Genomic DNA, 11,709 nt, shown 5'->3' with positions numbered 1-11,709 from the left:
ATCTGCTATTACAACTGATTTCCAGGCGCTAGAGATCAGTTCCCCTGGAGAAAATGGCCACTTTGGCAATTGGACTCTATGGCATTGAAGTTCCCCCCTCCCCAAACCCCTCCCTCCTCAGGCTCCACCCAGAAATCTCCTGCCAGTGACAAAGAGGGACCTGGCAACCCTAGCTCTTGGGCACTATAGCAACTGGATGTGCTGAGGAATTAAATTCCCAGGTGAGCGGAGGCCTGACTTGGATCAGGACTATGGTGTGTGGGGAGAGGGGGCTTACACCTTCCTCATGCTATTTTTCTAATCTGATTTGGCCCAGGAGGCGCTGCTGCTTGACTCACTGGGGAAATGGTAACAGTTACATGTAAACTTCTCCAATGGATCAAATTGTTCCTTGGGAATGTTTCACATTGGAATAGCAACACGGAGGAGGACTCAAGCACCCACTCCCTATAGGTTTGCCAGCAGTGGCAGGCAACTTGTTGGGAGGAAATGGGGGTGGGGGCAGGTGTGTCAGCATTGCACCAGTGTGCATTTGCACTTCTGATGCAAAACCCAGAAGTGCTATCATTATACGGGGGCAGTGTTCTAGGAGTCACTCCGATGTGATGATATCACTTCAAGTTTTGCACCAGATATGATGTTACATGTTGGTGGACACCAGTTCCCTCCCCACCCCCAGTCTGTGAAGTACTGGCAAGGAATGGGAGTAATCAGCAACTTGGCCAGCCTATCTCTCTGCACACTTGGGTTGTCAACCTCCAGGTACTTAATGTAAACAATGGATCTATGCTGTATTAACCACAGTTATACCAAAAAATCAGCACGAGGGCTCTGCTTTTAAACATAAGATTATATTCACCAATTGCCAGTTGCAAGTTTCCCTTGTTTAAATAAGGGAAACTTGCAACTGGCAATTGGTGAATATAATCTTATGTTTAAAAGCAGAGCCCTCTTGCTGATTTTTTGGTATAACCTCCAGGTACTAGCTGGAGATCTCCTGCTATTACAGCTGATCGCCAGCCGACAGAGATCAGTTCACCTGGCCACTTTGGCAATTGGAATCTATGGAGAGAGTGGACAGGGATAAGCTTTTCTCCCTCCCTCAAAATACTAGAACCATGGGGTCATCTGCTGAAGCTGGAGGGTGAGAGATTCAAAACCAATAAAAGGAAGTATTTCTTCACATAACACATAGTTAAATTGTGGAACTCCCTGCCTCAGCATGTGGTGATGGCTGCCAACTTGGAAGGCTTTAAGAGGGGGGTGGACATGTTCATGGAGGAGAGGGGCATTCATGGCTACTAGTTAAAATGGATGCTAGTCATGATGCATACCTATTCTCTCCATGATCAGAAGAGCATGCTGAATATATTAGGTGCTGTGAAACAGGGTGGTGCTGCTGCAGTCATCTAGTTTGTGGGCTTCCTAGAGACTCCTGGTCGGCCACTGTGTGAACAGACTGCTGGACTTGATGGGCCTTGGTCTGATCCAGCATGGCTTTTCTTATGTTCTTATGGCATTGAAGTCCCTCCCCAACCCCCTCTTCAGGCTCCGCCCCAAAATCTCCAAGTATTTCCCAACCTGGAGCTGACAACCCTACTGCACACCATGATCCCAGTCTGAATTGGGTCTGACTAGCAAGGCTGGAAAGTCAGTTCTGATCACACAACTTCCCATTCATGTCTGGTCAATAGGTTAAGATGTACATGGGATGAGGAAGGGTACACAAGGATGACGTATTGTAAAGTTAGGCCCTCATTTTTGTTCTCGACCACATCTGCCACCAGGCAAATTTTCCTTTCCCCTCATCTGCCATTGATAGGACCTGGGGGGGGGGGGGACAAATATTGCTATAATATGGGAAAATATGCACCAGCCATGAAAACAAGCAGCACTGAATGGGAGCTGAATAGTGTGAATGAGAGTAGCACATACTTAAAATTAGTCACATGGCTGCACTTCATGACCTTGCTGTGTGCAAGTAAATGGCAAGTGCATCTTGTGTTTTTCACCACAGCAAATGCTGGGATTCTGTTTTTCATTGAAGAACAAGGGATGTTGGTATTCCCTGTGCTTGGCAATAGATAATGGCTTGAGCTTGGGAGAAATTAACTGCTATGAGAGGGGAGGCAGAAGAAAGAACGAAGAGGCAAAGCACTGATGAAAAGCATGTACACTGGCCAGGGGCCTTCAGCAGAAGATGGCAGTCTCTGTGGTTTGTGAGTAATGGCTTAATCTTACTTAAAAGGACCGGACTGTGTTTAATTTTCAGATCAAACAGCTGTGTTTTCTTACAGCTGTGCCACTGATGAAGAGGTCGTTAATGGGAAGGTTAATTCCAAAGCATCCCTGTGGCATCTTCTCTAGTAGGCCAGCTGTTGCTGGCAATGGAGGAAGATGGCTTCGTTTTTTATACGTTTTTTTATTCGTTGAAGAGATGCTCTTCAACCATCTGTTTAAAAGACATTTTATTAGACCTCAAATACCTGGGGCTGAAGACTCAAACCCAATAGCAAACAGCATTCGCTTATACTAGCCTTCTTTTGGGACCGTTAAAAGGAGAGAGAGAGAGTGATGCTTGATTTGAAATTGAGTCAAAGGACATAAAGTGAAATGGAAATAAAGTTCACAAAACGGCACCAGCAGGAGGGGTGTGTGGGGACGGGCTCAGGCCAGAGCTGTTGCACTTGATACAGGGCCTGTTTTTAAAATGACTTGTGGGGAAAGCTGAGAAAGACCCAGTTCAAAATAGTTCACCCTTAGCATGATGCTGAATGTTCTGTGCTTTAAAACTGTAGGTATAATAGTAGCTGATCGCCCGCATGCACAACCAGTCAAATAGTCAAAAGGTACTGTTGCAAAAACAACATATAAAGAGATATCAAGGAAGTAAGTGCATGTATTTTACCACTTGCAGTGTAATATTGGCCATTTACCAGCAAATACAGGGAAGTAGATCCACTGCTCTGCATCAGATTCCCAGACACAGAGGGAGGGAGAGATCCTGCACCCAGATGCTTCAGACCATTCACAACAGTGGCTGTCTGTTCATTACTCTGTTTCTTCCAGAATCCATATTGTGGTTTCTTTTCTCCCTCCCTCTCTCTCTCTCTCACTCACACACACACGGGCCACCAAGGCAGCCAACAAATTAATACATATATAATAAAATCGCATTAAATATAATTTAAAACCAAGCACCGCACACACATAAAAACATCATTAAACCGATTAAAAATGGAGCTGAAATACATACAAAGACATAAAAACAACTAAAATATTGGGCAGGAAGGAGGGATTATTGAGGCAATATCAAAAGAAACCAAAAAAAGAGTCTGCTGTCATGTAAAATATGCTGAGATCCACTGATCAGAGGCCAAGACCAATCTACTCTCCTAAACAACTCCTATGCAGACTTTTGAAGAATGTGAGGGTGGATGCCTGCCTTGATGTTCTCAGGAAGACTGTTCCGCAGCATAGGGACCACCACAGTGAAATCCTGAGTGTGAGCAGTTCACACATGTTTTCTAAGAGGATGCCTGCCTTGATGTTCTCAGGAAGACTGTTCCGCAGCATAGGGACCACCACAGTGAAATCCTGAGTGTGAGCAGTTCACACATGTTTTCTAAGAGGACGTCGGAGGCGACAAATGTCTTTACTGGCAGTCTTCAAGGAGCAGTTGGATGAACACTTGTCAGGGATGTTAGGCTGATCCTGCATTGAGCAGGGTCTAGATGGCTTGTATGGCACCTTCCAACTCTATGATTCTATGAAGGCTGACTGAAATATGACAAGTTACAAAGAGTCAACTGCTTTCACAGATTCAAAATACAGCAGCAAGTTTACTCACTGATGCTAGTTACTAAGACCATGTTCTACCAGTATCAAACCAGGAGGTAGGAATCAATGGATGCTTTCCTCACTGGTGCGAAGTAAGCAGTGGTGGTCATAAAATCGTAGAATCATAGAGTTGGAATGGACCACCAGGGCCATCAAGTCCAACCCCCTGCACAATGCAGGAAATTCACAACTACCTCCCCCCTCCACACCCCTAGTGACCAGAAGATGGCCAAGATGCCCTCCCTCTCATCATTTGCCTAAAGTCACAGAATCAGCATTGCTGACAGATGGCCATCTAACCTCTTCTTAAAAACCTCCAGGGAACGAGAGCTTATCACCTCTCGAGGAAGCCTGTTCCACTAAGGAACCGCTCTAACTGTTAGAAAATTCTTCCTAATGTCTAGACCAGGGGTCCTCAAACTTTTTAAACGGGGGGCCAGTTCACTGTCCCTCAAACACTGTTGGGGGCCGGACTATAGTTTGAAAAAAATACAAACAAATTCCTATTCACACTGCACATATTTTATTTGTAGTGCACAAAAAATAAGAAACAATGCAATATTTAAAACGAATAACGATTTTAATCAACATAAACTTATAATATTTCATAAATATTTCAACATAAATACTTATAATATTTCCTAACAGGCAGCCTCCTGCAAGCTTTACTAGTCAGGAAAAGTAAGGCCATTTATGCATGGGAGGTTTTGCCTTGGATTTGCCACTCTCCAGATGCACATTTTCCCCATTCATATTCTCAGAACTGGAAATGGAGGCTTATTGTTGAGTTTTGAGAATTTGGATGGGGAAAATGTACCTCTAGAGAGCGGCAAATCCAAGGCAAAGCCTCCCAAGCATAAATGGCCAGACATTCCTCCTACCCTGTACCCACGCTCATTTCCAAAAGCTCCAACAGTGTTTTAGCTGCTTGCATCGAACACAGGCACATAAAATTACTCAAACTTTCAGGATTGCCTGTAAAATCAAAAATTTCCCCATCCACCTTTTCGTTTAAAAATAAAATAAAAAAAACCTGTTCCATTTTTCAGGGCCCAAAGTGGATGCCAGACCTAGGAAGCGGGATTCGACACCTCACACAAAGGGGGCTGCGCGCAGAGGAGTCACTGACCTAGTAACCTACATACATGCACATTATTTCTCCAAACGCCAGGAGGGCCTCTTCCTCCTGCCTAGAACGCGGCGCCCAGGCAATAAGGGGCTGGGGGGGTGTCTCCCCGCTTGCCAACGCCCGGGCGAGAGGAAGGGCAGGGTTGTCCCCGGCCAGCCCCCTCTCCCGTCCCGTCCCCTCTCCCGTCCCGTCCCCCCCAGCTGCGGCTTCCCCCCGGGAGGCATCTCTGCTTGGGGACTCGGCGAGAGGTGGTGGTGCTGGAGGAGGCGGCTTTTCTGGGTGGCGGCGGTGGGCAGTGGCAGGAAGCCCGAGCTGGCTTGGCCCGGGCCAGGGCGTGCCCCCGGGGCATGTCTCCTCCGCCATGCCTGAAGCTGCACCAGCCGCGCAAGGGTGGCGGTGGCTGCCAGCCGGGCCAGAGCGCCACCTTGCCCCCTGCTGCAGCTTCTGCCAGCTCCCAGCAGCCCAGCGCAGCTCTCTTCCACGCCTTCAGGCGGCCCAGCTCCAGCTGCCCGGCACTGAGGGCATGCCAGCTGTGCACTGCTGGCCCGGCAGCCTCCGAAGGCGCAGCTGATGCCGCCTCTTCCTCCTCCTCCTCGGGTGGGCCGAGCACCTCTTCACCAAGAGATGCGGTAGAGTCGGCGCGGCTCTCCTGTCCTCGCGGCTTGTCTCTCTTCCCTCCCGTGTGTAGGGAGCTGGGAGGAAGTGACCGGTCATCACTTCCTCCCAGCATTACCTTGCGGCTGCAATTTTTTAAAGGGGCCGGGTTCAGGACCCTGACGGGCCGGATCCGGCCTACGGGCCGCAGTTTGAGGACCCCTGGTCTAGACGGAAACTCTTTGGATTTAATTTCAACCCGTTGGTTCTGGTCCGACCTTCTTGAGCAACAGAAAACAACTTGGCACCCTTCTCTATATGACAGCCCTTCAAGTACTTGAACATGGTTATCATATCCCCTCTCAGTCTTCTCCTCTGCAGGCTTAACATACCCAGCTCCTTCAACCTTTCCTCATAGGACTTGGTCTCCAGACCCCTCACCATATTTGTTGCCCTCCTCTGGACACGTTCCAGCTTGTCTACATCTTTCTTAAATTGTGGTGCCCAAAACTGAACACAGTACTCTAGCTGAGGTCTAACCAGAGCAGGGTAAAGCGATACCATCACTTCGCGTGATCTGGACACTATACTTCTGTTGATGCAGCCCAAGACTGCATTTGCCTTTTTAGTTACAGCATCACACTGCTGACTCATGTTCAGTGTTTGGTCTACTAAGACCCCAAGATCCTTTTCACACACACTACTGCTCAAACAAGTCTCCCCCATCCTATAATTATGCATTTGATTTTTCCTACCTAAATGCAGAACTTTACATTTGTCTTTGTTGAAGTGCATTTTATTAGTTCTAGCCCATTTCTCCAGCCTGTCAAGATCATCCTGGATCTTGGCTCTGTCTTCTACCGTATTTGCTACCCCTCCCAATTTAGTATCATCTGCAACTTTAATAAGCATCCCCTCTATTCCTTCATCCAAATACAGGTCCCCAGGGGCCTGTATTTGGAGCAGGTAGGATTGCCAACTCTGGGCTGGGAGATTCCTGGAGAGTTGGGGGATGGAGTTGGGGAGGGGGCTTCCTTTGGGCAGATAAGTGGCACAGAAACTGGAAAATGTACTGAAACAACTAAAATGATCAGAGCCAATGTTGTGCAGTGGCTACAATATTAGACTAACCCCAGTTTCAAATCCTCACTTGACAAGGAATTTAGAATTGCCAACTCTGGGTTGAGAAATTCCTAGAGATTTGGAGGTGGAGTTTGGAAAAGGAGAGGGAGCTGAGCAGGGATGTATTGCCATAGAGTCCATACTCCAAAGGTGCCATTTTCTCCAGGAAAACTGATATTTGTAGTCTGGATATAAGTCATAACTCTCCAGGTTCTATCTGGAGGTTGGCAATCATACTAACCTACCTCACAGGGTTCTTGTGAGGATCAAAAAAGAATGTGTATATGATCTTAGATATTTTATAGGTATTTTATTTATAGGTATTTTATTCTTCTTTTTGCTTGTGACCTGTTGGATTTGAGCAGTAAATAAATGGAATGGAACGGGAGAATCAAATTAGTTATTTAGTGGAAGGGTGTGATAACAATGCATTAAATAAATAATAATAGATTAAGGGGCTAGAGTGCCTTCCTTATGAAGAATAGCTAAATTATAACTAAGAAGTAGGACATGACAGTTCTAAAACTATGAATTATATGGCTGGTGGATAGAGAATTTTTATTCCCTTTCTCATAACATCAGAGGTTCTCTCAATAAAGATGATCTGGCAATAGGTTTGGTTTTTTAAAAAAATCATTAGTATTTCACGAAACCACTACAGGATATAATGATTCCCACTAGCTTAGATGTCTTTTGCAAACAGTTTAATCAATTAATTGTGGATAATTATTCATGATTAATGGTTATTAGCCATGATGGTTAATGCAGAACTATGATCACTGGCAACATATCTCAGAATGCTAGAGGAGTGCTCTTGTTTTCAAGCAATGCTGGTAAGCTTCCTGGAGAATCTGAATGGTCGCTGTTGGAAGTATGGTGGATTGGATGGAACTGTTACAGAGTTACTCCCACTCACGGAGGGCATCACTTAAAACAAGCACATGGAAACCAAAACCTCTTTGACTGTTTTAAAACAGCTCATTAACCACTAAACCACAAAGTGGTGTGAAGAATGACCAGTCTCTTCAGAAGATCTGTACCAGTCTTCTGACTGAAGAGAGGTCAGAAGTTTATTTATTCCAGGTGTTGTTGAAAACCTTATATCCCAGCCAATGCTGCTCACTCAGTGTTGTCTTTTAAAAGCATTATTTAAAATCACTCTAGTTATTCTTGAACAGATTAAACAAGAATCACAATTATACAGAAAGCACCAGCATATGTGATCTTGGAATGGTGAGGGCCCCAAAGAAGGGCCCCAGTGTTTTCCCTAGAGACTGGGTAGGTTCCTATGAAAGAAAGAGGTCTGAAATGTTCCATTCCCCTTTTTTAGATCCATTCTGCTTTTTCTCCTGCTATGTTAATGTGACCCAGTGTCTAAGAGGCTTAATTATTTCCATTCATACCAAGTTCTGGTCTGTAGAATAGCCTCAGTGGCACCTGGATTCTTGTTAGCTTATATAGAACATGGTTGCTAAGGTACCTTTCAACTTTTCAAACTCATGAGTTCATTCTTTAAAAATAGTGTAATGGGCTCCTCTGGGATTGTTCAATCAGACTGCTTAAAATACATCACATTGCACTCTGATTTCATACTTGCTTTTCATGTGTGCCTGGTATATTTTTCAGTTTATCAGTAATGAGACAGAGGGATTTATCTTCACCGAGAGATCTGTGTCAAATTAATCAAATACAGTTAGAATTCAGGATCTTTTCTGTGGCTGAAGTCAACATGAGGTCAGAAAGGAGGATATGGATCAAAATTAATTCAAAAGAGCTGGGTTCCTTGCAAGGATAATAGCAGCATGGTGTAGTGGTTAAGAGCGGCAGACTCTAATCTGGAGAACCGGGTTTGATTCTGAGCAGCAGACTCTAATCTGGAGAACCAAATTAGATTCCCCACTCTTCCACATGTGCCTGCTGGGCTAGTCACTGTTGGGCTAGTCACTGTTCTCTCAGAAGTCTCTCAACCTCGCCTACCTCACAAGGTGCCTGTTGAGGGGTGTGGGAGAAGGGAAGGCGATTGTAAACTCAGGGTTGCCAGGTCCCTCTTTGCAACTGGTGGGAGGATTTTTGGGCGGAGCCTAAAGAGGAGGGGTTTTGGGGAGGGGAGGGATTTCAATGCCATAGAGTCCAATTGCCAAAGCGGCCATTTTCTCCAGGTGAACTGATCTCTATTGGTTGGAGATCAGTTGTAATAGCAGGAGATCTCCAGCTCATACCTGGTGGTTGGCAACCCTATGTAAGCTGCTTTGAGACTCCTTTCGGTAGAGAAAAGCGGAGTATAGAAACCAACTCTTCTTCATTTCAAAAATAGTTTTTGGTCAATTATTGTGAAAAAGAGTAAGCTTAAAAAGCTATTAATAAGTTGTTTGTAGAGTTTGCCCTTGCAGGAATGGTGAAATTGTATCACTTGTGTATGTCCTTTTTAATTGTTCCTTTTATGCTTGTAGCTGATCCCAATTAATTGACCTGCTGTTTGTAAACAGGGAATGGCTTTCTGAGAAAATCAGGACATCTATTCTTATGACCACACAAAACCCAAAAATAATTGAATCAGTTGCAAGGTTCTTACAGTTAGCAATCAGATATTGTGAAAGGTGTGTAGCTTTCCTTAATGGCTGATTTGGGATGGTTTTATGTAATTTTATTTATTTTAATGTATGCTCTTCCTTTTTGTATGCCAATAAAGGCACGTGTCGTCTGTGAGTTATTTGTAGAGCAGAACAATCTGGAGTGATTCCCTATTTTAAGTTTGTGGTCACGGTACTATGAATATATGTCATCATTATTGGAAAGGATGCTTTAATGAAAATAGGAATCAAAGTGTTTCATGAATTGGTGAACAAAAGAAAGTGGTTCTGGGGAACACTGGCAGAGAAATGAAACTGGGGACTGCAGCCATTTTCAATCAGTCCTTGTATTAGTTGCTCAGTATTAAGTAAAGCTTGTTCATCTGCACTGCAGTTATCTGTGGCATCGTTCATTCTACAAAGTTAGCAGCAGCAAACAGGAAAGGTGCTCCTCAGAGAGCCATATTTGAAAAATGTGCAAGACCCAAACTTGACCTTGTGACTTCTAATATTTGCCTTTGATGGAGTAATTTCCATGCACATAGAGCACATGGCCAGCTCCATCTTGAATCACACTGCTCATATGTATGGGTGATTCTTGTTTTTACAAGGCATTTCTGGGAAAGATATCACTGGCCAAACATATGGGAAGATTTCTGGGGCCCCTGAGCGATGTCAATGTTATGAGTTCTTGTAGGTTAGCCGGGCTGTGTGGCCGTGGTCTTGGTATTTTCTTTCCTGACGTTTCGCCAGCAGCTGTGGCAGACATCTTCAGAGGAGTAGCACTGAAGGACAGTGTCTCTCAGTGTCAAAGTGTGTTGGAAGAGTAATATATATAGTCAGAAGGGGTTTGAGCTGAGTCATTGTCCTGCAAAAGAATTCAAAGGTAATGCAGGACAATGTCTCAGCTCAAACCCAACCCCCTTCTGACTATATATATTACTCTTCCAACACACTTTGACACTGAGAGACACTGTCCTTCAGTGTTATTCCTCTGAATATGCCTGCCACAGCTGCTGGCGAAACGTCAGGAAAGAAAATACCAAGACCACTGTCGCACAGCCCGGATAATCTACAAGAACTGATGAACTCTGATCGTGAAAGCCTTTGACAATATTTTCAATGTTATGAGTTTCTGTTCTTTGTAAAAACCTTAAACAGCTTCTCACTGGTTAAATATGATAATATTCTCATCAGTTGCAGATAATAATTTTGTTATGGAGTCATGACCATACCACAACATTAAGTAGGAGCCAGCCATGGGGCATAAGCTTGCATCCTATGAACAAATGCCATGTGCATTAGATAGTCTGCTGCACAGTTTGTTCCCTCTTGCACCAGCACTGCTGCTTGCACACAATGGTGTTAATGAGTCCTGTGAACAAGGAAGTATACTCTCTGAAAGAGGCTACCTAGCGCATGGAACTTGCTCATTGGATCCAAGTCATAATCTTTTCATCCTACAATTCACCTTCAAGGGTTCTACATTAATCTTGTACTCTGAATAATAAATTTTACACCTTATCAAAGGTTAATCTTCCTTGTTCAAGAGGAACATTTTAAACACAAGCCAACCTTTCTGGTTAAATACTTTATTGATTTCCATACTTCGTAAATGATCTCTCAATGTAAGCCATCACTGAGAAATTCATTAAGGCACCGTCTCAGTGCTGAACAAGTTATATCCTTTGTGCCATTAATTACTGAGATAATTGACAGTAATGGAAACTATACTAACAGATTTCCTAATGAGATAGCATCTTGAATGCTATTGCCTCTATGCAACTGTAAAAATAGTAGCAGTAACAGCAAATCATATTAAAGAACTGGAAAAAGATATAACATTTCTTGAGTAATTCTAATTGATTAACAAAGAAGTTAACTGAATTATTGACTTTAAATTCTAATAATGCATTCAGTACATGCTTTACTGTAAAGTTCCAATGGTTTGAATCCTACAGTCATTATCTGCCAGTGGAAGGATACTTCCAGTGGCAAAGCGGGGAGGGGACACCATTTTCTCTGCTTGTGGGATTACTGGATCCTACCCATTGAAAACTTGTCTATACATACACTCATATATGCATTTGTGTGTTTCCTCTCATATATACACTTGTGTGTTTTTTCTCTCTGAGAGAAAACACATATATGAGTGTATGTATAGACAAGTTTTCTATGGGTTTTCTCTCTCAGAGAGAAAACACACAAGTGCATATATGAGTGTATGTATAGACACTTTTCTATGGGTTGGATCCAATGATCCCACAAGCAGAGAAAACCCAGATGCAGAAAAAACACCCTGTGAGAGAGAGATGGTTTGTGTGTGTTTCTTTTGCATCTGGGTTGCATAGTCATTTCTGATTTATAACTCTAGCCGATGGATGCCAAACATATTTATGCCCAGGGAAATAATCTCAAAATGAATACAACCTATTTTCACTAACCCAGTGAGAA

Source organism: Euleptes europaea, chromosome 2 (assembly GCF_029931775.1).
Source record: "Euleptes europaea isolate rEulEur1 chromosome 2, rEulEur1.hap1, whole genome shotgun sequence".
Lineage (NCBI taxonomy): Eukaryota > Metazoa > Chordata > Lepidosauria > Squamata > Sphaerodactylidae > Euleptes > Euleptes europaea.
The sequence above is the reverse complement of the archived record's forward strand: the minus strand, read 5'-3'. Positions refer to the sequence as shown.